Source organism: Lissotriton vulgaris, chromosome 1_2 (genome assembly GCF_964263255.1).
Source record: "Lissotriton vulgaris chromosome 1_2, aLisVul1.2, whole genome shotgun sequence".
In the NCBI taxonomy this organism is placed as follows: Eukaryota; Metazoa; Chordata; class Amphibia; order Caudata; family Salamandridae; genus Lissotriton; species Lissotriton vulgaris.
The window spans coordinates 346,242,418-346,269,525 of NC_141686.1; positions in this window are offsets into that span (position 1 = coordinate 346,242,418).

Consider the following 27,108-nt stretch of genomic DNA (forward strand, 5'->3'; position numbering starts at 1 on the left):
TAAAACCTCAGCAGTGCACAGTGCCCCCAATAAGAGATTAAGTCACCGTGAGATGACAGCACACAGAGTATTTCAGAGCGCTCTCCTCCTAATGCCCCCCTCTATTAAAATCAGCTTTGTTTTTAAAATGCTAGTAGTCAGCTTTAAAACCGTATCAGCACACGCGCTAATACACGCGCCGTCAAAGCAGCAGAGACCCTGCCACTGTCCAATACCCGTCCTTGTTCTACGAGGTGACGGAATACCTCCAGTGTGTATGAAAATAGTTCTGCTACATCGCATTCATCTCCCGTATCTACCTTTCTATAAAGATCCATTAGTCGTTCGGGCCCTACGTTGTTGTACTTTTCCTTGTAAGCAGTGAGGGTGTAATAACAGAGGCGAACGATGAAGTGTCGCTTGTGATTTTCGACATAGGAGTTACATATGTTGGTTATATATTCTTCGGTCTCTTTCCTATCTACGAGCGTTTTAACTATTTTATCGATTCCTGCTTGTTCGTCTTTACTCAATCGTGGGATCCTCGGCAACCCTTTCTCTTTTGATTCAGTTTCTACTAATGTGCCTTTAGATGAAGTATTAGGCATTTGAGACTCTATTGGTGCTGAGGCTAAGGGAGTCAAGGCAATGGTGCTGCCTTCAACTGTACTTTAGGATTCCTGGTGTTGTACTGCAGGATGAGTGGGGGCATAGGGAGGTGGCATTTAGATGATCGGGGAACCTAATAACACATCATCATCTACTTTTTGCTTAGTGGGTAACTCAAGGTAAAGAGTTGAGGGCGTTCTAACAGGACATTGACCTGAAATCTTTGATTCTTGTTCTTTTTAATCAGCTTCTCTTTCTTTTATGTCCTTTTCTAACCTTTTAGAAGCTTGGTGAGCTACTTTTCATATCTCTTTGTCTAATCTAGCTTTGTTTCTTTTCTTTTGTTGCGTTGCTTCTTTCTGCCATAAACCATAGCTGTTGAGCATGGCTGGCGTAGTTCTCTTTCTGTGAAGAGCTATTCCTAGCATTTCTATTTTGTGGGGATCAAAAGAACCCGTCAGTGGCCACTGATTTTCCTGGTCTTTTCTAGTGCGTTTATGCCAAAGTTTGCTATACGTTACAGCGGCTAGTCCATATTTCACATACATGTCCTTATTAGGGGTGCCTTCCGGTGGTGCCAGATGACTGACCTCTAATAAACGGCCAAAAACAATCAAACAATCGTGAGAAGACAGGCATGACGTAACAAAGGTCAAAAGGAATATCTCAAATAAATTTAGGCAAACGCCCACATTGCGTGTCCTTCGCTGTCTGCAAAGAAAGGGAGTATTCCTAATCTCCGTTTGTTTGCACGCAGGGAATGTCTCACCTAAGGGGAATACTAGTATTCGGTCGAACTTATTCAACCAGACAATCAATCAAATAACAAAGTAAGAATCGATTTTTTTTTTACGACCTTACCTGGAGAGTTGTGGACAGTTTCTTCGTCGTCCCCTTCCAGCGCCCATTTGTCCTCTCACTCCAATAATGCGGCGTTCCTGTAAGGTCCCAGTCAGGACCGCAGGCTACTCGAGAGAGGTCCGTTTGGAACCGGTGAAGGTCATTTGATCGGCCGCCAGATGAGGGTCTCTTTCAGGCAGGTGCACTTGCCGATCGTTCAGATGTTCACTCCGTTGTTAGGACCTCTCTCACTGGACCCACGTGTCGCTGATGGGCCCCAACGTTGGTGCGCCAATTGTGAAAAGTAGCGAGACTCCCAATACTGTTGATGCCACTTGGTGCAAACCACCTCTCATTCACCATAGATTAGCGATCAAAATAACGAGGCAGGCGCTGGGAACTGGAAGGCGAGGAACACGTTTATTACTCCAGAGGAGAACACATCACATCAGACTAAGGGGCTATCGTCAGGAGCTGCTCTAACTGCATCTCTGTGGGATGTCCTTTTTATACACATTTTCGTAGGTTTATTACATAGTCAAGCATTCTTGGAATCCCCGCCTTAAGCTAGTTCCCACACAAACCTAACAGCAATTGCCCCCCACCCAATTCTAACAGATGATCGCTATCTTGCAGCTGGACATTCCGACAGGATCTAAAACATGTGGGATCGGTCAGATCTAAGGGGTCGTGTCACTGACTAATTCCGACCCCTTTGTTGGTGAAGCAAGTTCTGTCGTATGTGGGTAATAAACTATGCCCATAGGGGTCGGTTAGTGCCTGGGACCGGACTGAGTGGCCAGGTGCAGGGAAGGAGGTTATCGAAGGGGCCTGTCCGGACGCAGAGGATGAAAGGACATGTGGGTTTGGCGCGGGAAGTGACTCCGGGGCATTGTCATGCTGATAAGGTTTTACGACCCCTGTACGGGTGTTCAGGCTTAGTCAGAGCGCGGGGGATGATGGCGAGGTCAGGGTGACGCACAGGTGACCAGCAGTATACGAAATGGCCACGGTATCTAAAATGGTTGCCGCTTACGCGCTTGCAAAGGCCTACATTAAGCAAGATGGCGCCGGCAATGTTCATGTTATCGTTTTTAATTCTAACAAGGGGTGCAAGCCAAAATAGACAGAAGGCCTCTAGACGTTGAACTCTTACATGCCAACCTCAGCACATTGGCATTCTCTTCCCACTGAACAAATTGTGTCTGAATTGCAGAGTGAGGTGGCTGGCCTGAAGGCGGCCCTCATCGACTTGTCTGTCAATTTACTGGCCTTGGAGTGGAGAGCTGAGGACACGGAGGGCATGCTCCCGGAGATGTCATTTACGTTTTGTTGGATTCCCTGATGGAGCGGAGGGCAAGGTTCCTGAGCTCTTCCTTAAAAACTGGATCATAACTGCACTTCCCATGGCCGAACTGTCCTCTCGTGATTGTGTGCACCAAGCCCTTATGCAGCCAACCATGACGTTATCCCCGGCGCATACACTCATGGCAAGGATCCTAAACTATTGGGATTGCGACCGCATCATCTGGGCCTCTCGTCGGAGTGGTGATTCCACTTTCGATAACCACACTGTCTGAATCTTCCTCTATTACACATGCATGTTTCAACATCAGAGAGCGTCCTTTGGCTGGCCGAAGCAGAAATTGAGGGCAAAGAATCTTTAGTATGTTTCTTTATCCCGCTAAATTGAAGGTCATCCATGGAGATCGTGCTCACTTTTTCCTGTCCAACCCAACGAGTAATGGTGCGCTATGATGGTTCGTTGGATCTGGAGAGGCCATACTCTGACAATGTGCGATGACGGTTGCAGAGAGTGGATTCTTCGTTGTTGCAAGCCGAGCGTGAGGCTGCGAGAGCCCTGGTGAAAAAGGTCACTGCCTCTAATTCAGACACTAGTTTGATGGATGTAGTAGAAGAGATCCTCCAACCTGAGGACCCCTGAACGGATAAAGGAACAGTAGGTCACAGGTTTCTGATGCTGCTCACTACCGGGGGGGGGGAGTTGTACACTTGACCCTGGCGGTGCAGAGCCGGGGTGGCAGGCCCGAGTAGGTGTGTTGATGGCCAAAATTCAGGACCGTATACGGCGAGAATGGGATGGGCACTGATATGACACAGGTGAGCGACTATCTTCCTCCCTCCAATCCTTTCATTCTATCACCCCTTCCTTCTGGTTTTATTTTCGTATTCTTTCTTCTCTTTCTCCCTTTCTACTAGTCATTTTGCGTATTGTGGCTCTGTCGTGTGAAAGGGGATGCCTGGTATATAATGGAGTGTGTGGGTGCGTGTGTGTCGTGGGTAAGGGTGGAAGGGTGCCTGCTGCCGGTGCATCGCTTCAGCCTGGCACTGTAATCGTCTCAGGCTGACTGTGTTCTGTATGAGAGTGGGTTACCCGTTGCAGGACGTGGCCTACAGGTTGCCTGCATAGGGCCTGGCACTGAGTGCAGTTCAATTGCACTTTATTCATTATACATCCTATGTCATTGTTCTGTAGGAAGGAATAACGGTTGTACACTAACTGGTGTTGGGGGAGGGGTGGGCTCTGTGGGAGTCGATGAAGATTGGGGAGGCAAGGAGTGATCTTGTGTTTTCCCGGAGGGTGTGGGGTTATATTTTTTATTATTGTGGTTTTTGGTGGCAGTGACAATGGCGGGGAACAGGCAGAAGGAGCTGAGATGTCCTGTGGCGCAGAGTGAGGGCTTAATTGAATATTGTAACGTGGAATGTGCGGGGGGAGCTAAACTCTTTTGTGAAGCGTGATATGGTACACACCTATCTCCTTAGACAGGGGGGCATGTGGCATTACTGCAAGAGACACACCTATCAGACCCCAAAACTCAAACGTTGCACAGGAAATGGAGGGGACAGATGCATTCTGCCACTTATTCCACATATTGGCAATGTGTGGCCCCACAAGACCCACGTGGAATGTATGAATCCACGTCAGATGTAAAGGGAAGGCATGTAATGGTGCCTGGAGCACTAGACGGGACGTTGATATGCTTGCTGAAAGTTTATTCCCCGAATGTGGATGACGGTGCATTTTGTCTGGCACTGGAGCAGTCACTAGTTCCGTATGTGGGAGAACCCCTAACATGGGGGAGAGTCTTTAACTGTGTGCCTGATGGGAACTTAGATAGACACCCTTCCAAGCTACAAACTAAACTCTACAGGGCCATGGCTCTGCAGAAGGTGGTGAGTACCTGCATGTGTTGGCATCTGGCGTGAGACCCACCCTGACGTGCTGGGATGCACATGCCACATGCCTGCTGGGATACACATGCCACATGCCTGCTGGGATACACATGCCACATGCCTAGTGGGATACACATGCCACATGCCTGCTGGGATACACATGTCACATGCCTGCTGGGATACACATGCCACATGCCTGCTGGGATACACATGCCACATGCCTGCTGGGATACACATGCCACATGCCTGCTGGGATACACATGCCACATGCCTGCTGGGATACACGTGTCACATGCCTGCTGGGATACACATGCCACATGCCTGCTGGAATACACGTGCCACATGCCTGCTGGGATACACGTGCCACATGCCTGCTGGGATACACATGCCTGCTGGGATGCACATGCCACATGCCTGCTGGGATGCACATGCCACATGCCTGCTGGGATACACATGCCACCTGCTGGGATGCACATGCCACATGCCTGCTGGGATACACATGCCACATGCCTGCTGGGATACACATGCCACATGCCTGCTGGGATACACATGCCACATGCCTGCTGGGATACACGTGCCACATGCCTGCTGGGATACACATGCCACATGCCTGCTGGAATACACATGCCACATGCCTGCTGGGATGCACATGCCACATGCCTGCTGGCATACACATGCCACATGCCTGCTGGGATACACATGCCACATGCCTGCTGGGATGCACATGCCACATGCCTGCTGGGATACACATGCCACATGCCTGCTGGGATTTGAATTTGAATTTAAAAGCATTTCTATAGCGCACTTTTACCATACGGTTTCTTGGCGCTGTTGGATTGTGAGGAAGCAGGCAGGAGCGGAGGGGGATTTAAGCATTGTAGGCTCGGGAAAAAAGAAAAGTTTTGAGACCCTTCCGGAACTCGATATAGGAAGATGACATGCGGAGTTCCGAAGGGAGGGAGTTCCAAAACGCAGGAGCAAGCACTGCGAATTTCGTACCACCAGTCTTTTTCTTGCTGAAGCGGGGGATGGTTAGCAGAGCCTGATGAGTGGACCTAAGCTCTCGTCCAGGTGTGTAGGGGGTGATGGCGGAACAAATAAATTCCGGGGCGGTGCCCATTTTAGCCTGAAAAGTGGTGCAGCCAAGCTTAAACAGGGCGCGCTCTTTCGCCGGCAGCCAGTGCAAGGCCTGCAATAAGGGGGTGGCTCGATGGTATTTAGGCAGGCCATGAATCAGGCGGGCAGCCTGATTCTGCACTAGCTGCAAGCGGCGAATGGCGTAAGCTGGAGCGCCATTATAAATGATGTTCCCATAGTCGAGGCGCGAAAGCACCATGGCCATCACTATAATTTTTAGGGCGGGTAAAGAAAAAAAACGAGAAATCTTCCTGATGATTCGGAGGGAAAAGAAACAGGAGGAAACAACCGAATTGACCTGGGAGTGAACGGAAAGTGAGGGATCCAGGAAGATGCCAAGGGTCTTGACCTTGGGAACTGGGAGCGGGGGAACACCAAGTGAGGGGGGCCAGTGAGAAGGGGACCAGGGACTGCAACCACCTCTGGTCAAGACTAACTCCGTCTTGTCCGGGTTGAGTTTGAGGTGGTTGCAGTTCATCCAGTCCTGGATGAACAACATGACGGATTGGACATTTGAAGCGGAGGAAGAGGAGTGGGAAAGGTTAAAAATTAGCTGGAGGTCATCGGCGTAATTGAACACCGTGACCTCGAGCTGCTGTAACATAAAAATGAGGGGGTAAATGTACAAATTAAACAAAAGAGGGGAGAGGGAGGAACCTTGGGGGACTCCACATACAACCTTACGAGGGGCAGCGGTGAAACCAGCAAGATGGACTGCCTGAGCCCTATCACTCAGGAAGGACTTAAGCCAGGCGAGGGCCAGGCCCTCTATGCCCGCCGCCTTGACACGGGTGAGGAGGATGGAGTGGTCCACCGTGTCAAAAGCGGCGGATAGATCTAAAAGAATGAGGGCCTGGGGGAGGTTGGTATCAATGCCCTCGCGTAGGCTGTCCATCACTGAGATCACTACCTTCTCCGTAGAGTGGAGGGGGCGAAAGTCCGCCTGCCGGGGGGAGAGGCAGTGGTTGGTTTCCACGTAGGTACTCAGGGTGCTGGTTACATGGGTCTCTAGAACCTTGGCCAAGTAAGGTAGAAGGGAGATGGGGCGGTAATTGGAAGGGGATGAGGGGTCGGCACCGGGTTTTTTTAGGATGGGGATGACTGCCGCGAATTTATGGGCAGTAGGGACCACTCCAGATTTGAGTGAGTCGTTTAAAAGTGTGAGGGGAGGGGTAGGACAGTGTAGGAAGACTTCTCGCAAAATGCGAGCAGGGGCAAAGTCTAGGGGGGAACCTGACTTTACCTTTTGAAGCAGGGGAGAGAGTGTAGCTATGGTCAAAGGGGGGAAGGAAGTGAATTTGGAAGTGATGGCGGGAGGGAAGGGATTGATGAAGGTAGGGGAAGGGGGGGAGATATTAGCCTTGATCTTGGCGACCTTATCAACGAAAAAATCGTTGAGGGAGTCGCAGAGCGGTTGAGAAGGGGGGATCAAGGCCGTGGCTCTGTTGGACGAGGCAAGCTCATGTACTGTGGCAAAAATCTCTTTAGATTGAGATTCAGCTGCTAGTATCCTGTTTGAATAAAACAGGGTCTTGGCATCAAGTATGCTTTGTTTATATGCTTTAAGCACAGAAAGGTAGATGGTTTTTTCGGCGGGGCAGTATTCTCTTCTCCAGGCGCGCTCTGCTCTGCGTGCGGCTAATTTCTTCTCCTTGAGGTCGGGGGTAAACCAGTGATTGGCAGCATGGGCACGTTTCACCGTGATCCGTCTCAGAGGAGCAAAGTCATCGCCTGCCCGGGTCAACCAGCCATCGATGGTAGTCAGCTGGTCCGGGGCGGCGAGGCCTGAGAGGTCAGGGCAGGAGTTGGCCAGGGATGAGCAGAAAGATGGCATGTCTGCCTTACCCCATTTTCTAGCCCAGGTGTTCTTGGGGAGAGGAGGTTTAGGCGCTGGGGCTAACGCGAGAGAAAAGGAGATTAAAAAATGATCCGACCAGGAGCAGGGGGAGATGACAGGGGGAGTAGTAGGGATATTTAGGGTCCAAACCTGGTCAAGCGAGTGGCCATGAACATGAGTGGGGCTGTGGACGAGGGGAGAAAAGTTAAGACTGGTCATGAGGCTGGTAAATTCTCTAGAGAGGGGGCTTTCGGCGGGATCGTTAGGCCAAAAGTTGAAGTCACCCAACACCAACACTGAAGAGTTGTTAATAACCAGTGTGGCGAGGATGTCTTGAAAGCAAGAGACAAAGTTGGAAGTTGCGTGGGGGGGTCGATAAATGAGAACAGCAGTAAGGGGGGTCGAGTGAGAGCTAGCGCAAATTATTAGGTAGTCTACCTCAGGGATAGGAGGAGAGGGGAGTATTTGAAAGTGGGAGTCAGTATGTGTTATCAAGGCCGCCTCTCCTACCCTCCGGGCGATCCGCTCGAATGATGGAATATGAGGGAGGGAGTGCGGCTAAGACGTTGGGACGGGAGTCTGCCTTGAGCCAGGTCTCTGTTAAGAACAAGAGATCCGGGTTGTGGGTGTCAAGAAAGTCGTGTAGCTCATGCTGATGGCTAACGACGGATCTAGTGTTGAGGAGCGTGGCAGTGGTATTATAGGACGGCGTGTGGGGAATAGGCGAAAGGGAATGAGTAGGAGCAGCGGCACAAGGCCGAGGGAAACAGCTTTGAATAACGGCGGGTGGAACAGCGGGGGGGCTCGTGAGGAGATTTAAGTGTAGTAAAGAGTTAGACACAGTAGGGCTAATGGTGCCAGGGATCCAGTGAGAAAGAAGCTCAGAGGAAGTGTATGACAGCGGAAGGGCATAAGGGGGTGCCCCCTGCCCCGGCCTGCCGCGGACGGGCGCAGACGGGCACGACTCTGGCTTGACTCCGGCGAGCCTACGGCGCGCCCGCTGCGCTCGTCCGCTGCGCTGACACATGGGGGACGTTTAAATAGAGGAGCAGCGTGGGGGGAGTGGCGTGGGTGGGGTCGGGCGAACCAGCCCGATCCAAGATGGCGGCCACTACCGCTAGGCGCCTGAGGTGGAATCAGCTGCCAGCCAGCCCCGCTGGGCCCCTGAAAAAGCAAGGTGAGGGTTAGGGGGTACCTGTTGAATTTCAGTACAGGTTAGACATCAAAGTTAGGATACACATGCCACATGCCTGCTGGGATACACATGCCACATGCCTGCTGGGATACACATGCCACATGCCTGCTGGGATACACATGTCACATGCCTGCTGGGATACACATGCCACATGCCTGCTGGGATACACATGGCACATGCCTGCTGGGATGCACATGCCACATGCCTGCTGGGATGCACATGCCACATGCCTGCTGGGATGCACATGCCACATGCTTGCTGGGATACACATGCCACATGCCTGCTGGGATACACATGCCACATGCCTGCTGGGATACACATGACACATGCCTGCTGGGATACACATGCCACATGCCTGCTGGGATACACATGTCACATGCCTGCTGGGATACACATGCCACATGCCTGCTGGGATGCACATGCCACATGCCTGCTGGGATGCACATGCCACATGCCTGCTGGGATGCACATGCCACATGCCTGCACCGGATTCCTCTAGCAGCTCGATCGCTGCTTGCTTCCAAGTGAGGTTGCTGCGGTGCAGACGTGTGCATGGGACGCCTCTGTCGGACCCTGCTCCGGTGCTGCTGGAGTGGGGTGTGAGTAGGAATAGGCCGAGAGTCTTTTGTGGCCCCTCCATCCCGGGCCCCTTAGAGACACCACGTTTTGGGAGGAGTTTTCGGAGACAGTTGTAAGTTATTTTGCCTCAAACTAATGATCTACCAATGGCAGGAGTTTAGGGTGGGATGCACCAATGGTGGTGACCCAAGGGGGGTGCCTGTTCAAGGAGACGGGTGGAGAGGGGAGTCATTGAGGCTGAGGAGGCGTTGGCCGGACATGCTGAAGGTGGTGACCAAAGGGGGTGCCTGTCCAGAGTTGGGGGCCCAAGGAGACGGGTGCAGAGGGGGCTCATGAGGCTGAGGGGGCGTTGGCCGGACACGCTGAAGGTGGTGACCCGAGGGGGGTGCCTGTCCAGAGTTGGGGGCCCAAGGAGACAGGTGCAGAGGGGGCTCATGAGGCTGAGGGGGCGTTGGCCGGACACGCTGAAGGTGGTGACCCAAGGGGGGTGCCTGTCCAGAGTTGGGGGCCCAAGGAGATGGGTGCAGAGGGGGCTCATGAGGCTGAGGGGGCGTTGGCCGGACACGCTGAAGGTGGTGACCCGAGGGGGGTGCCTGTCCAGAGTTGGGGGCCCAAGGAGACGGGTGCAGAGGGGGCTCATGAGGCTGAGGGGGCGTTGGCCGGACACGCTGAAGGTGGTGACCCGAGGGGGATGCCTGTCCAGAGTTAGGGGCCCAAGGAGACGGGTGGAGAGGGGGCTCAATGAGGCTGAGGGGGCGTTGGCCGGACACGCTGAAGGTGGTGACCCAAGGGGGGGGTGCCTGTCCAGAGTTGGGGCCCAAGGAGACGGGTGCAGAGGGGGCTCATGAGGCTTTGGGGGCGTTGGCCAGACACACTGAAGGTGGTGACCCGAGGGGGGTGCCTGTCCAGAGTTGGGGGCCCAAGGAGACGGGTGCAGAGGGGGCTCATGAGGCTGAGGGGGCGTTGGCCGGACACGCTGAAGGTGGTGACCCGAGGGGGGTGCCTGTCCAGAGTTGGGGGCCCAAGGAGATGGGTGCAGAGGGGGCTCATGAGGCTGAGGGGGCGTTGGCCGGACACGCTGAAGGTGGTGACCCGAGGGGGGTGCCTGTCCAGAGTTGGGGGCCCAAGGTGAAGGGTGCAGAGGGGGCTCATGAGGCTGAGGGGGCATTGGCCGGACACGCTGAAGGTGGTGACCCAAGGGGGGTGCCTGTCCAGAGTTGGGGGCCCAAGGAGATGGGTGCAGAGGGGGCTCATGAGGCTGAGGGGGCGTTGGCCGGACACGCTGAAGGTGGTGACCCGAGGGGGGTGCCTGTCCAGAGTTGGGGGCCCAAGGTGAAGGGTGCAGAGGGGGCTCATGAGGCTGAGGGGGCATTGGCCGGACACGCTGAAGGTGGTGACCCAAGGGGGGTGCCTGTCCAGAGTTGGGGGCCCAAGGAGACGGGTGCAGAGGGGGCTCGTGAGGCTGAGGGGGCGTTGGCCGGACACGCTGAAGGTGGTGACCCAAGGGGGGTGCCTGTCCAGAGTTGGGGGCCCAAGGAGACGGGTGCAGAGGGGGCTCATGAGGCTGAGGGGGCGTTGGCCGGACACGCTGAAGGTGGTGACCCAAGGGGGGTGCCTGTCCAGAGTTGGGGGCCCAAGGAGACGGGTGGAGAGGGGGCTCAATGAGGCTGAGGGGGCGTTGGCCGGACACGCTGAAGGTGGTGACCCGAGGGGGGTGCCTGTCCAGAGTTGGGGGCCCAAGTTGAGCACTCACACGAAGCTAAGTTCTGCAGGGTGCTAAGGGCCTCGCCCCGTCCCCTCCTCCCATTGCTGGCTTTGGATCCCTCTCCTTGCTTCTCCCCTACCGGCGCTGGAGACATTGGGTGCCCTGAGGGAGGCCCTCGAATGGGGTCGGACAAGAGATGCCCCGGTGAGCACTCACACGTGAAACGAAGTTCTGCGGGGTGCTAAGGGCCTCGCCCCGTCCCCTCCCCCCATTGCTGGCTTTGGATGCATCGAGGCACCGGTATCAGTTCAAGTAGCAAGAGTAGAGGCGTGCGGTGATTGAGCCCGATTACTGCTGAGCACTACAGGGCGGGAAGACTCTCACTTTCTTCTTCAGCGCAGCAAGTCCTCTGCTGATACACCATTTTGTCTCTATGTGATCTTTCATGGACACAAGCCTGTCCTTCAACACAGTGGAGAGCTGGGGGCAGACCCAGGAGCAGGTGAGCGCTTCGTCGCCGCGCACATGGACACAAGCCTGTCCTTCAACACGGTGGAGAGCTGGGGGCCGACCCAGGAGCACATGTGAAGTAGTGTGGCTCACTGGAGTGAAGTAGTGTGGCTCACGGGTTAGAGGCGGCAGACCCGAGAGCAGAGGACGGCCCGGGACCAGGGTTCGATTCCCGGCGCGGCAGGTTTCTGGACCAGGGTCAGCGGACTCGATAATTCTCTCGCCTCGGTGCCCACTCTGATCAGCGATCACACTCGGCAACTCTGGGCATTAGCTTGCCTCATCTTCACTAACGGCCCCACCAGACCGCTGGGGATGCCTGGTCTCACCCTGGAGATACCCATTAAGGGACCATCTCTCAGGGAAGCCAGGAAGGGTTTCGCAGCGGTCGAAGCGCCTTGGGACCCTACGGGTAAGTAGTGCGCTATATAAATGCCAATACATTTACACATTTACATTTACATTTACATTTACATACATTTATATTTACATTTACATTTACATTTACAGGAGCAGGTGAGCGCTTCGTCGCCGCGCACATGGACACAAGCCTGTCCTTCAACACAGTGGAGAGCTGGGGGCAGACCCAGGAGCAGGTGAGCGCTTCGTCGCCGCGCACAGTGCGCTCCTTCGCGCCGTATTACTGGGCTGTATCAAGGGAGTTCACCCTGCAGTGTCTTCCAGATTACTCTTTCCCTATCACTGAGTTGTATTAAGTGAGCTCACAGCCTGTCTTCCAGATGTGTCCTCTTCACGGCCAGTGCTTCCTGCAACAACCGGTCAGCCCTGCGGGCATCTGCGAGAAATGCATTCCTCCATCATAATCACCATCCACTTAACTCTTTAACTGTGTGGTATTTATTTTTAACACTTTTACAGCTGCGCAGCAAATAGTGCCAGCTGCACCGTTTAGGCCCTTTTTACAGCTGTGCAGCAAGTAGTGCCAGCTGCACCGTTTAGGCCCTTTTTACAGCTGTGCAGCAAGTAGTACCAGCTGCACCGTTTAGGCCTTTTACAGCTGCGCAGCAAGTAGTGCCAGCTGCATCGTCTAGGCCTTTTACAGCTGCGCAGCAAGTAGTGCCAGCTGCATCGTCTAGGCCTTTTACAGCTGTGCAGCAAGTAGTGCCAGCTGCACCGTTTAGGCCTTTTACAGCTGCGCAGCAAGTAGTGCCAGCTGCATCGTTTAGGCCTTTTACAGCTGCGCAGCAAGTAGTGCCAGCTGCATCGTCTAGGCCTTTTACAGCTGCGCAGCAAGTAGTGCCAGCTGCACCGTTTAGGCCTTTTACAGCTGCGCAGCAAGTAGTGCCAGCTGCATCGTTTAGGCCTTTTACAGCTGCGCAGCAAGTAGTGCCAGCTGCATCGTCTAGGCCTTTTACAGCTGTGCAGCAAGTAGTGCCAGCTGCACCGTTTAGGCCTTTTACAGCTGTGCAGCAAGTAGTGCCAGCTGCATCGTCTAGGCCTTTTACAGCTGCGCAGCAAGTAGTGCCAACTGCACCGTTTAGGCCCTTTTTACAGCTGTGCAGCAAGTAGTGCCAGCTGCATCGTCTAGGCCTTTTACAGCTGCGCAGCAAGTAGTGCCAGCTGCACCGTTTAGGCCTTTTACAGCTGTGCAGCAAGTAGTGCCAGCTGCATCGTCTAGGCCTTTTACAGCTGCGCAGCAAGTAGTGCCAGCTGCACCGTTTAGGCCTTTTACAGCTGTGCAGCAAGTAGTGCCAACTGCACCGTTTAGGCCCTTTTTACAGCTGTGCAGCAAGTAGTGCCAGCTGCATCATCTAGGCCTTTTACAGCTGCGCAGCAAGTAGTGCCAGCTGCACCGTTTAGGCCATCAATTTGTTGTACAGCAAGTAATACCAGCTGCATTGTTTAGTCCTTTTCACAGGTGCACATCCAGTAGTGCCTGCTGCACCTATTAAGCAACTTTGTCCGTGGGGACAGTTCTAATTGAGTCATGACTCCTGCGGCATCAGAGGTGGTCTGAAGATGACGAGGTTGCTGTGCATTCTTTAGACATTGTTAATCAACTTGTGATCCACCCTATGCTCTTTGCCCTAACGTTAGTGTCTCACAGGAGCTTAGGGTCATATAGTAGTCTGGTGAGAACTTGGGCATACATGGCGGCTGGTACCGAATTTGGGTCTATTAGCAGGCTGGTACTAAGTTCAGTATTCTCTAAGGGTCACGGGGTGGTCATTTTTATTCTGTTCTACTTTGTCTGTTTTTGCTCTGGGATGGTTCCCTGCTATTTGCAAATATTTCCCCTGTAACCTTTATCTAGTGCCAGGTGGCACCTCATACTCCTAGATGAAGGGCCCAACAAATTCCCACCTCACTTCCCTGACGGCACATTAATTCGGTTATCTCACCATAAACGCCTGGATTATGCGCCCCCTTTCTGCCCTTTTATTTCTCCTGACCACCGCTTTCCCAATAACACCCCTCTCATCCCTCCCCCACCCTTCCTCGCCTCATCCTCCCAACATGGCCACCTCTCGAGTTAAGTCTGGAGCCAATTGCTACAAAATCATTTATCCTCCCGATCAGTCTAAGGCTACAATAAAACGACTCAAGCATAACACTATTTAACGTTTCCCGGACTCCCTTTTTGTTGATCAATTTTACAATGGTTGTCTTGGGAGGCTCAAAAACGATTTCATTTTCTTCACTCGCGACACCCCCTCTTGGTCCAACAGTTTTTACAATTCCCTCAACGTCACCTCCTCCTCCTCTATCCCTTATGGGAAACAACTAAAAATCTCCCCCTCTCCCCCCTCTCAGTGCTTCAATGGCTACCTCACTATCTCACTCTATAATAACGGTACTGTCATGATCCAAGGCAAAGACACCTGCCTCTCGCTTTTTTACCAACTCTTCCCCTCCTTACTCCCCTCCTCTGCAACCGGATTTCCCCCTGTCTCTCCTTCCAGCTCCACCCATTACTCCCTTTCTCCCCCGCCGACCCCACCCCACTCCAATTGGCTGCACTCTCGAGAAGCACAGGTCGGCCCTCTTCCCTTCCCACCCCAACTTACCTCATCTCCTATTCCTCCCCTCTCACAGTATGTCCCCTCCCACATTACTTCAGCCTTACCACTAGCTAATACGCTCCTCGTCCCATCTGTACTATCGCGATACTCAAATCTCTTCTCCTCCCCCATACTTCTCCCTTTCACCCCCCTTCTTAGTCCACCTCTCCTCCAACCCTGTCCCCCGATTAACGTTCCCTATGCTCCCCTTATCCCTCCTTCCATTCCTCCTCTCCACCCCTTCATCCCCTCGCCATTCATCCCGTTTTCGCCACATTCCCACTGCATCTCTCTCCTCCCTCCTACTCCTCCAGTACTGCTGCACTACCCCCTTTCCCCTCCTAGTAACCCATCCCATCTCCAACCCTCGGGCCCAGCAGGACCACTTCCCTTCCACAACTTCCCTCTCTCTCAACCCCCCTCACTCTGCCAGATGACCGTTCCCTCACTTCCACCTCTCCTAACTGACAGGACCTCCACAACCACTGCACCTCGCTTCCTCCCAAACCTCCTACATTCCCATGACGCCACTCAGGCATCTCCCCTCCTACTTCCCTACCGCCGTGTTCCGCACCTTTCTTCCTCTAAATTTGTCCTTAACTCCTCTCCCCCCTGCAACACCAACAATGACAACTCTCCCTTAACGCCCAATTCACTTGCTCCTCCTGTGAACCCCTCACCCCAACTTACCTCCTGTCCCCCCACCTCTCCCCAACTTACCTCCCGTCCCCCCACCTCTCCCTGCCTTCCACCACCAATACCACCACCCCTTGTCACCCACGCCACCCGCATACACCATCAACTGATCCGAAAGGCCAAGAAAACCGCCTTCAAGGAACGACTAGATAACAACGCCCACAACAGCAAGGAACTTTTCAACATCGTCAAGGAATTTACCAATCCCTCGGCCAACTCTAACGACATCCCCCCCTCTCAAGCCCTCTGCGACTCCCTAGCCTCATTCTTCCACAACAAAATTGCAGACATCCACAACAGCTTCGACAACCAACCCGGAGACCAACTCACCCAACCATCTGCTGGACCTTCACCCCCCTCAAACATCCTTAATGACTTGAACACAATCTCCACTGAGGATACCATCCGCCTGATGAACTCCATCCACTCAGGTTCCCCCACAGACCCATGCCCTCACCACATCTTCAACAAAGCAGACTCCATCACAGCACCGCACCTCCGAGACGTCATCAACTGCTCCTTCAAATCCGCCACCTTCCCGGAAAGCTGGAAACACGCTGAACTCTGCGCCCTCCTGAAGAAACCCACAGCTGACCCCACCGAACTCAAAAACTACCGCCCTATCTCGCTCCTTCCATTCCCGGCCAAAGTCATTGAGAAAGCTGTCAACAACCAACTCGCCGCCTTCCTCGAAGCCAACAAATCCCTCGACTCCTCACAGTCCGGCTTCCGAGCAAAACACAGCACTGAGACCGCCCTCATCGCAGCAACAGAGGACATTCGAACCCTACTGGACAATGGAGACACAGTCGCCCTCATCCTCCTCGACCTCTCTGCAGCCTTTGACACAGTCTGCCATAGCACCCTTCTACAGCGACTCAGAAACATCGGAATCCAAGGAAAAGCACTGGAATGGATCACCTCGTTCCTCACCGGAAGAACCCAGAAAGTCCGCCTCCCACCATTCAAGTCAGAGGCCACTGAAGTCATCTGCGGCGTACCACAAGGATCTTCACTCAGCCCCACCCTTTTCAACGTATACATGAGCCCACTCGCGGCCATCCCCCGCCAACACAACCTAAACATCATCTCCTACGCGGATGACACTCAACTGATCCTATCACTCACCAATGACCCTAGCACCGCCAAAACCAACCTACATGAAGGAATGAAAGAAGTAGCCGAATGGATGAAACACAGCCGTCTGAAACTGAACTCTGATAAAACAGAAGTCCTCATCTTAGGTTCCTCCCCCTCCGCATGGGACGACTCTTGGTGGCCAGAAGCCCTTGGAAAAGCACCCATCCCGACAGACCACACACGGAACCTGGGCGTCATCCTGGATTCCTCACTTTCAATGAACAGACAAGTCAATGCCGTCTCCTCATCCTGCTTCAACATTCTTCGCATGCTCAAAAAAACATTTCGTTGGATCCCCACCGAAACTAGGAAAACGGTCACCCACGCACTGGTCACGAGCCGCCTGGACTACGGAAACACCCTATACGCCGGGACTACCGCTAAACTCCAGAAAAAACTCCAACAAATCCAAAACGCCTCTGCCAGGCTCATATTAGACATCCCGCGTAAAGAACATATCTCTGGTCACCTGAAAAACCTCCACTGGCTTCCCGTCAATAAGAGGATCACTTTCCGGCTCCTAACCCACGCACACAAAGCACTCTACGAAATCGGACCAGAATGCCTCAACACACGACTGTCCTTCTACACCCCCTCCAGCCAGCTTCGATCTTCCAACCAAGCCCTTGCCACTGTACCTCGCATCAACAAGACCACCATGGGAGGTAGATCCTTCTCCTACCTGGCAGCTAAAACCTGGAACTCTCTTCCCACTCACCTTCGCCTTACCCAGAACCACCTAACATTCAGAAAGCAACTCAAAACTTGGATATTTGACAAGTAACTCCCCACCCCTTCTCAAGCGCCTTGAGACCCTCCGGGTATGTAGTGCGCTATATAAATCCTTTGACTTGACTTGACTTGTCTCAATCGAGCCACCCAACCTTCCGTGCTCTGCCTCATTCTCACTGGAAAATACGCTAGGCTCTCTGATCACCTCCATCTCCCAGCTTACAGCTGCCATTTCACTTCTATGCTCTAAGATCTCCACCCATCCATGCACCTCTACTCCCTCCCAACTTCCCATGAGATGCACCTCGCCCCCTCACCCCAATACAGCCAAGCCCAACCTCTCGTCTGCTAACGTCTTTAACTCACACAAGCCCTTGAACGCCACCCTCCTTCAACAGACATACCCTAGCAACCCCACTATCTACACTATTCCGACCATCACCTCTGTCAGAACAAAGCATCCACCTAAATCTTCCCGAGCACCCCCACATAAGTACAATATCCCGATCACCCTTCAGAGCCCAAGTGCCCCCGTCACCAAAACAGTCTTGACAGAGCTGCGCTGTATGCTTCACAACTGCAGATCTGCAGTAAAACACAAACTTGAAATCTCCGATACCATCACCCTTCACAAACTTGACATGCTCTTCCTCACAGAGACCTGGTTCAAAGATACCTCTCACTCTATGTTTGATCTCCTATTACCCACAGGTTACTCCATATTTAGGAATGACAGAACTGACAACACGGGGGGAGGTGTTGCAGTCATCTTTAGAAACGCCCTCCAACTTAAGGCTTCTCCAATCAGCTCCTCCCTCACCTTTGAATGCCTTTCTCTTGAGCTTCAATTGAAACACCGTCCAGCGCTCAGATTCCATATCATTTACCGCCCGCCTCGTAGTGGCCCTTTGTTTATAGAAGATCTCACTGACTTCATCAGCGACCAATACACACAAAGTGACAATCAGACCTTCGTGGGTGACTTTAATCTCCACTGGGGCGTACTGCAAGACTCCTCTGCGAACTCTCTGGCCACCTTCCTCTCTACAAACGATCTTATCCAACACTGCATTGAACCAACCCACTCTAAGGGCGCAATCCTGGACCTTGTTATTTCTAAAGCAGGCATGCTTTCTACCTCTACCCCAATCCATGTAGATTGGTCTGACCATCACCTCATCCCATTCTCTCTTCAACTTTCACACTCGATAACTCTTGGCCAACCCAAGAGGGCCATCTCCTGGTTCCGTGATGCCAAAAATATTAATGTCGGTCCCCTCTGTGAATCAGCTTTGCTATCACTTCCAAGGCTAGACCCAAACATAGCTGTTGACGATCTCACCTCCCAATGCCTCACAGTGCTTGCAGCTGAAATTAATGACGTCGCTCCACTCAAAAGCAAAAGGATAAGGCCCACTCCCTCAGCACCTTGGTTCAACAAATCCCTTTATGAGGAAAGGAAGCAGCTAAGATTCCTGGAGAAGCAATGGAGACAAGTGCCCTCCACAGACAATTTAGCCATGCTTCGCACAGCAAGATCCAAGTACCACAAGCATATCTTCCTTGAGAAAGCGGCGCACTTCAAAACCCTCCTTGACTCTGCCAAAAATAGACCCAAAAAACTATTCAATCTCATCAAGATTCCGAGCTGCTCTCCCCCATCCTCCGAGGTGGAAGATTCTACTAAGAGAGCAGCGGACTTCGCTATTTTCTTCAATGAAAAAGTGAAATCACTTGTGAATCAGGTCGCTCATCCTACACCTCCAGAGGAGCGCAAATCCTTAGCCATTTGGCAGAGCTTTGACCCCATATCTAAGGATGCCCTTCTCAAGTGCATACGAGAAACAAAGCCATCCAACCATTCTCTTGACCCTATCCCCAGTGCCATTGCCTTGGACTTCTATACCCATTCCCTGTCCTATTGGACCACTCTGATCAACCTCTCCCTCTGGCAAGGCTCCCTTCCTGTCTCCTTCAAAACTGGGCAGGTCACCCCTCTGCTTAAAAAGCCCACTGCTGATGCGAAGGACCTCAACAACTTCCGCTCAATCACTAACCTTCCCTTCCTTGCGAAGATCACAGAAAGATGTGTAGCAAAACAACTCTCTCGTCATATCAAGGACAATGATCTTCTTGACAATTGCCAGTCTGGCTTCATCCAAAACTGCAGCACTGAAACAGCCCTACTGCAAGTGGTTGATGACGCACTGAGGATACTCGATTCGGGGGGGTCCTGTCTTCTAATTCTCCTTGACCTTTCTGCAGCCTTTGACACTGTCAATCACAACACCCTCCTCAATATTCTTCAACAGAGAATGGGCATGGAGGGCACTGTGCTTAAATGGTTTGCTTCCTTCCTCTCTGACAGATCTCAAATGATCCAAATAGCGAACAGTCTTTCTTCTCCTGTGGCGGTGGGTCAAGGTGTTCCCCAAGGCTCTATACTTGCACCCACATTGTTCAATCTCTACTTAGAACCACTGGGAAACCTCCTAAGCAAATCCGGGATTCACTATCATCTCTATGCAGACGACACTCAACTCTACCTCAAGGTTGCCTCCACTCATGATCTCTCCTTCCTAAGCTCTACTCTGGACTCCATCCAAAACTGGATGTCAACTCATCAACTGATTCTGAATCCCTCCAAAACTGAATTCCTCCTCTTCTCCTCCTCACTCTCTCCTCCCCCGGTCCAATCATGGATGGATCAGGTGAATCTACTAAACAATAAACCCAGCATTGTCGACAGCGCTAAATCCCTTGGAGTCATTCTAGACAAAAAACTCAACCTAACTCCCCACATCAATTCTATTGCTAAATCTGCTCGTTACCAACTGCGCCTTCTTTGGGGAATCCGACGCTTCTTCCCGGAGCAGGACCTCATCACCCTGGTGCAATCGCTGGTCCTCTCCAGACTTGACTACTGCAATTCTCTTCTTACTGGCCTCCCCAAATCTCACCTGTCCCCACTTAAGTCTGTTTTCCATTCTGCTGCTCGCTTCATTTATGGGGCCAAAAGAAGCGATCACATCACACCAATGTTATCCACCCTCCGCTGGCTTCCCTTCGAGGCTAGAGCTATCTACAAGACCGCTTGTATCACCCACAAAGCCTTGCACTCCTCCTCTCCTCGCTACCTGGCGAATAAACTGAAACTCTCTGGAGGCTCTAGACCTTCACGCAATGCGGAGAATCTACTACTTGAACCTCCCACTTTCAAGAAGGAGAGAACAATGGCCCAATCCTTTTCAGGCAACGCAGTGAGAATCTGGAACTCCCTTCCGCCTCAGCTCCGGACCACCGCCTCCTCCCAGGCCTTCAAAAGGGACCTCAAAGTTCTCCTCCTCCAGAGACACCTCCAAAAGTAATTCACGTCCTCTTGTTATTTGGAGGAAGGCTTCCCACTACTGATAATTTCCACGACCATGGAAGTGCCTTCCCAGTGTATTCCTGGGGTTGGAGTGTCTGCCTCTTTGGAGTATTTTCCATGTACCTGTGTTTTGTGCCCTTTTGTAACATGCACACACCACTTTGCCCTTCTAACACACGATTTGCGACCTCTCACATGTTTTTACCTTTGATACTGGCACAAGGGCCACCTTGCCTACATAACACTTGTTCTTGTGCCGGAGTGTCTAGCACCTTTTGCAGTATTATACCCCAAATGATACTTTGTCTTCTCTTGTAACTGCACACTTGTCACTTTTTCCTCCTGTGCACTTTTTACTACCTCATGTATTTTGTTTGCTCACAAATGTCACTATTACCTTATGTACTGTAACGTATGCGTTTGCAATCTGCTCTTTTGTAATGTTTCTCATTATGTTTCATTTCTGTTCCTTATGTGAAGCGCTCTGACACCTTCGGGTAAAGTCCGCGCTATATAAAAATGCATAAATAAATAAATAAATAAAAAATAAATAAAAGGAGACGGGTGCAGAGGGGGCTCATGAGGCTGAGGGGGCGTTGGCCGGACACGCTGAAGGTGGTGACCCAAAGGGGGTGCCTGTCCAGAGTTGGGGGCCAAGGAGACGGGTGCAGAGGGGGCTCATGAGGCTGAGGGGGCGTTGGCCGGACACGCTGAAGGTGGTGACCCAAGGGGGGTGCCTGTCCAAGGAGACGGGTGCAGAGGGGGCTCATGAGGCTGAGGGGGCGTAGGCCGGACACGCTGAAGGTGGTGACCCAAAGGGGGTGCCTGTCCAGAGTTGGGGGCCAAGGAGACGGGTGCAGAGGGGGCTCATGAGGCTGAGGGGGCGTTGGCCGGACACGCTGAAGGTGGTGACCCAAGGGGGGTGCCTGTCCAGAGTTGGGGGCCAAGGAGACGGGTGCAGAGGGGGCTCATGAGGCTGAGGGGGCGTTGGCCGGACACGCTGAAGGTGGTGACCCAAGGGGGGTGCCTGTCCAAGGAGACGGGTGCAGAGGGGGCTCATGAGGCTGAGGGGGCGTTGGCCGGACACGCTGAAGGTGGTGACCCAAGGGGGGTGCCTGTCCAGAGTTGGGGGCCAAGGAGACGGGTGCAGAGGGGGCTCATGAGGCTGAGGGGGCGTTGGCCGGACACGCTGAAGGTGGTGACCCAAAGGGGGTGCCTGTCCAGAGTTGGGGGCCAAGGAGACGGGTGCAGAGGGGGCTCATGAGGCTGAGGGGGCGTTGGCCGGACACGCTGAAGGTGGTGACCCAAGGGGGGTGCCTGTCCAGAGTTGGGGGCCAAGGAGACGGGTGCAGAGGGGGCTCATGAGGCTGAGGGGGCGTTGGCCGGACACGCTGAAGGTGGTGACCCAAGGGGGGGTGCCTGTCCAAGGAGACGGGTGGAGAGGGGGCTCATGAGGCTGAGGGGGCGTTGGCCGAGCTGCAGTATGGGAAGCCACGAGGCGAGGCGCCTCTACAGGCCCAATGTTGAGTTGGAGAAATATGGCATAGACGGGACTGCCCCGTCAGACATGCATATCGCCAGCTGTTACACAGGGAGGTCCATAGGTCAGGGAGACATGTAGTATATGCATTCCCTCGTGCTGTGCTCAGCACGAGAGATTGCCCTCTGTTGATGTGTTCTGGCCCTCCGTTCGGTTCTAGCGCTCTGGGCAACGATAGTCAGTTGCCCGGAGTCCTGGAGTCGAGCGGCGGCCTCTCTCCTGTGGGTGTTGTAATTACCGAAATTAAAGAAGCCTTTCAACCTGCAACCTTGCCTTTGAAGCGCTCTTATTTCATTTGGCGACAAGAGCTGGTCACGAACCTGCCAAACACCCACCAGGAAAAACTCGGTCTACTCCTCATATGCCCGTCCTCCAGCTCCTACAAAGACCCATCTACGCTTTATGGACACCAGTTTCATCGACATCACGTCTACCTGGTGAGCTGCATTCCGGCGATTTCCTTCAATTTTCGCCACGTTGCCTGTCATTCCGACGGTTGCCAGCGCTCGAGCCTCAGCTGGTGAGTCACGCGACACCAAAGCGTCATCGTCCTGCGCTTCCTCATTTCCTCGCGCAATTGACGCAGCAACACCAGCGTCTCACCTCATTACGCTGACACGTCATCACTCCACGTTTGGCAGCCATTTCTAGGCGTTGCCTAGCTACCACTCTCTCCGCGCTGATCTTCACACGGAGTCAGTTTCCCAATGACTGACTTTGCAGCGCGACCTGTACTTCGCCTCTGTGGTATTTATTCTTACGCTGGATTCAAACTGGTACTGTAACATTGTTTTTATCATTTTTGACAAGTATATTTTTGACAAATTTATTTGTACTTAGTGTGCTCTGTTGTTCTTCGACAGACACACTCCACTTTCATTTTATTTGTCATTTACACGCTTATAATTTTCTACTTATTCACAATTACAACTGTTGCATTTTTAACCACAACTTTAACATTTTAATTCATATTAATGGCTTCTTCTCAGCAATTTGCTCAACCCCCTCCTTTTCTTCAACTCCCTGGAAAACCTACTATTCCATGGCGTCAATGGGTTAGAGCCTTTGCCAACCATATCGTAGCCATTGATGCAGTTAAGTTCACTCCTGAGAGGAAAGTTGCCATCTTATATGGATGTTTGGGCGTTGCTGCACAACATACTTTTGAAAATCTCCCTAGATCCCCTCCTCCCTCTGGAGATGCTGGTGATAATTGGGATGAGTATAAGGAAGCCTTATCTAGACTCACAAGACATTATGGTGAAGAACCTAATGAAATGCTTGAGAGACATAACTTCTTTAAAAGGAGACAACGAGAAGATGAGTCCATTGAAGAGTACATTGCTCAGTTAAGGATCTTGGCTTCTACTTGCGAATTTGAGTCTAATCCCGACATTTACATTCGGGATCAATTTGTTTTTGCGTGTTTTTCAAAAAAGATTCAACAACGCCTCTTGAGCTGCAAGAAGCCCACTCTTCAAGAAACTATTGACATTGCCAAGAGCATCGAAAGATCCATCACCACCTCTAATGCACTGCAAAAAGATCAAGCTCATTCTTCTCTTCACTCTCCTTCATATGACAATACCACTTCAATTAGTGTAGTTAACACTAATAGGTCTGTTAGGCCATTTCAAAAGAAACCTAATCCTAATCCTTATTGTTACAGGTGTGGTTCCAAGTCGCATATTGGCAACAATCCCTCTTGTCCTGCTTCAGGGAAAAGATGTGTTTTATGTAAAAAGTTAGGTCATTTCCAAGGTATGTGCAAGTCTGTCAAGAGATCGTCCAGACCCTCTGTAAATAGTATTGTATGTCCTGAGCTGGATGATTGTATTGATGAATTTCAAGACATGGTTGTTTCTATTCATTGCAACTTCATTGATACCTCTAATTTAGTTAAAGGTCCTTATTGCTCTGCACTGTTTGGGAACATTGAAGTTACAGTTATGGCAGATTCTGGATCTCCGATAACCATTCTCAATGAAGCATTTTTCCTTGAAAAATGGAACAATTCCATTTCTTTGCTCAAACCTGACCTTAGTCCCAAAGCATTTAATGAATCTGATATTATTTTGCTGGGCTACTTCAACTATAGGCTTGAATGTTTTGGGAGATCTATTATCACAAAAATTTACATTGCAACCAAGGGTCCCAATATAGTTGGCTGGCAAGATCTTGCCAAAATGGGCATCTTCCTTGTTCCTGGTTCGGATCACCCCATTAGGGTTGGTGAACCACCCGAAGGCTACTCCCCGGTTCCACCTTTTGTTTCTGTTTGTCTTCTTTCTGATAATCATGAGGCAGACATCAAACAAATTTTGGATACATTTCCCAATGTTTTTTCCAGTCAACCAGGTACCGTCAAAGGTTTTAAACATGAGATCAAACTCAAAGCCTCTGCACAACCCGTTGTTCACAAAGTCCATCCTGTCCCCATCAGTGCCAGAGACGAACTCAAATCTGTTCTCACCTCCCTCAAAAAGGATGGCATCATTGCACCGTCGGATTCCTCCGAATGGGTTTCACCCATTGTTATCGTGCGCAAAAAGAACGGCGAGGTCAGGCTTTGCGCCGACCTTCGCACCCTCAATAAAAATATTTTGGTTGATTGCCACCCCCTCCCCAAAATTCATGACCTTCTTGCCAACCTAGGTGGTGCCAAATATTTTTCCCTTATTGACTTGCGCTCTGCATACCATCAGGTACCCCTTACTGAATCCTCCCAAGATCTCACCACATTTGTTACTCCTTTTGGTGTTTTTAAATATTTGAAACTTCCATTCGGACTTGCTAGCGCAGCTAGTGTTTTCCAAAAAATCATGGATCACCTTTTCGAGTCTGTTCCTGGAGTTCAGGCCTATCAGGATGATATCTTGGTTTTCTCTCCTGATTGGAATTCCCATTTATCCCATCTTTCCTCTGTGTTGCGCAAGCTTAATGAAGCTGGAATGACCGTCAGGGCCGACAAATGTAAATTTGGCTCCCAGTCCCTGGATTACTTGGGTCACACTTTGACTCCCGAAGGAATAAAACCCAAGTCCTCCCTCATTGAGGCAATTTCTCAAGCGTCTCCTCCCAAGGACAAGGATGCCCTCCGCTCCTTTCTGGGTTTAGCGGAGTATTACGCCCGTTTTGTAAAAGGCTATGCCCAAATTGTTGAACCCCTCCGCTCTTTGCTTCGCAAAGGTTCCAAATTTGCTTGGACCGAAGACATTAACTCCTCTTTTTCACATGTCAAGGACATGATTATTGGTGCCCCTGCTTTGCACCACTTTCAGGACTCTGCCAAGTGTTTCATCATGGTTGACGCCAGTTTGACTGGTTTGGGTGCTGTCCTTGGCCAGTGGGTTTCTGGTAGGGAACACACTGTTGCCTTTTCTTCTAGAACACTTAAAGCTTCTGAAACCCACTATAGCACCATTGAGCGTGAGTCATTGGCTTGTGTTTGGGCTATTGAAAAATTTAAGAACTACATTTGGGGTAGAGAATTTGATTTGTTCACTGATCACAAGCCTCTCACTCAACTTCTCAATGGTGATGGCCTAGGTAAAGCCTCTTCAAGACTTGTCAGACTTTTGTCCAAATTGCATGAATTTCATTTCAATATTAAGCACATTTCAGGTGGCAAAAATTTTCGTGCCGACTGTTTATCTCGCATGTCACTCAACTCTGATTCAGATTTTCAAGATTTTGGTGATGTTGAGTGTGTTGTCGCCACCCTTGATGCCACCAAATCGTGCCCTTTTATTACAGAGGATTCTTGGTCAAAAGCTTATGAAAATGATCAGAATCTCAAGTTGGTTGCACAATACATTTCTCAGGGCTGGCCTGAGAGTAGAAATTTGTCAAATGAACTTAAGGCATTTTCCATGGTTTCTTCTGAACTCTCTCTTGTTGACAACCTAATTATGAGACATGATGTTTTTGTTCCGCCTTCGGATGTCAGACCTGATATCATTAGATTTGCACATCAGGGACATCTTGGCATTACTAAAACATCTCAACTCATTAAATGACATTATTGGTGGCCCTCTATTGAGTCCCAGGTAAAATTTTACATTGATTCCTGCAATGAATGTTTGCTCTCTGATAAGAAATGGAAACTCATTGGTACACCCCTCCATCCCGTTCCCTTTCCACTCAAACCCTGGGAAAAGGTTGGATTGGATTTTTCTGGCCCCTTTGACGTCCTTCCCCATGACATGAAATATGTCATTCTCCTCATTGATTATCATTCCAAATGGTTGTACCACATGTTTTGTGATTCCCCCTCTTCTGCCAATGCTGTCAAATTCTTGCGCAATCTCTTCATCATCGAAGGTTGTCCTTCAGTGGTGGTCACCGATAATGGTTCCCATTTCGTATCTGAGAAATTTGACTCATTTTTATTGGAGCATGATGTTGTCCATTTCAAGGTTGCTCTCTATTCGCCCACCTCGAATGGCTTAGTTGAGCGGGCCAATAGACTGCTTAAAGATGCTGTCCAAACAGCCATTTCCTCACACAACGATGTTAGGACTTTTGTTGAGGAGAAATTTTGGTCATATAACATTTCTCCCCATTGTACCACTGGTGTTTCCCCCTTTTCTTTATTAAGAAGTAGGAATGTACATACCAAATTGTGTCCCACATGGTTGTCTGCGAAAAACGTCAAGACCCTTCCACCTTCTGATGTCTCTCTTGCTGAAAAAGTTGCTCAGAAACAATCCCTTATGAAAACCAGACATGATTCAGGTAAAATTTTCACTTCTGTTGTCCTTAAAGTTGGGGATTGGGTCCTCATTAAAAATCCTAGAAAGGTTGCCAAAGGACTCTCTAAATTTTCCACACCTGTTCAGGTTACTGCTGTCAGTAAGGCCTCCGCCTTACTTGGCAGCAGAGGGTGGTGGAACAAAAGGGCTCTGGTTATCCTTTCTGACTCACAAGCTGGTTCCTTGTTGCGTTTGTCCAAACAGCAGTTTGACCAATGTGACTGGTCTTTTTGGTTAAATCCTGCATCTTCTTCTGCCTCTTCT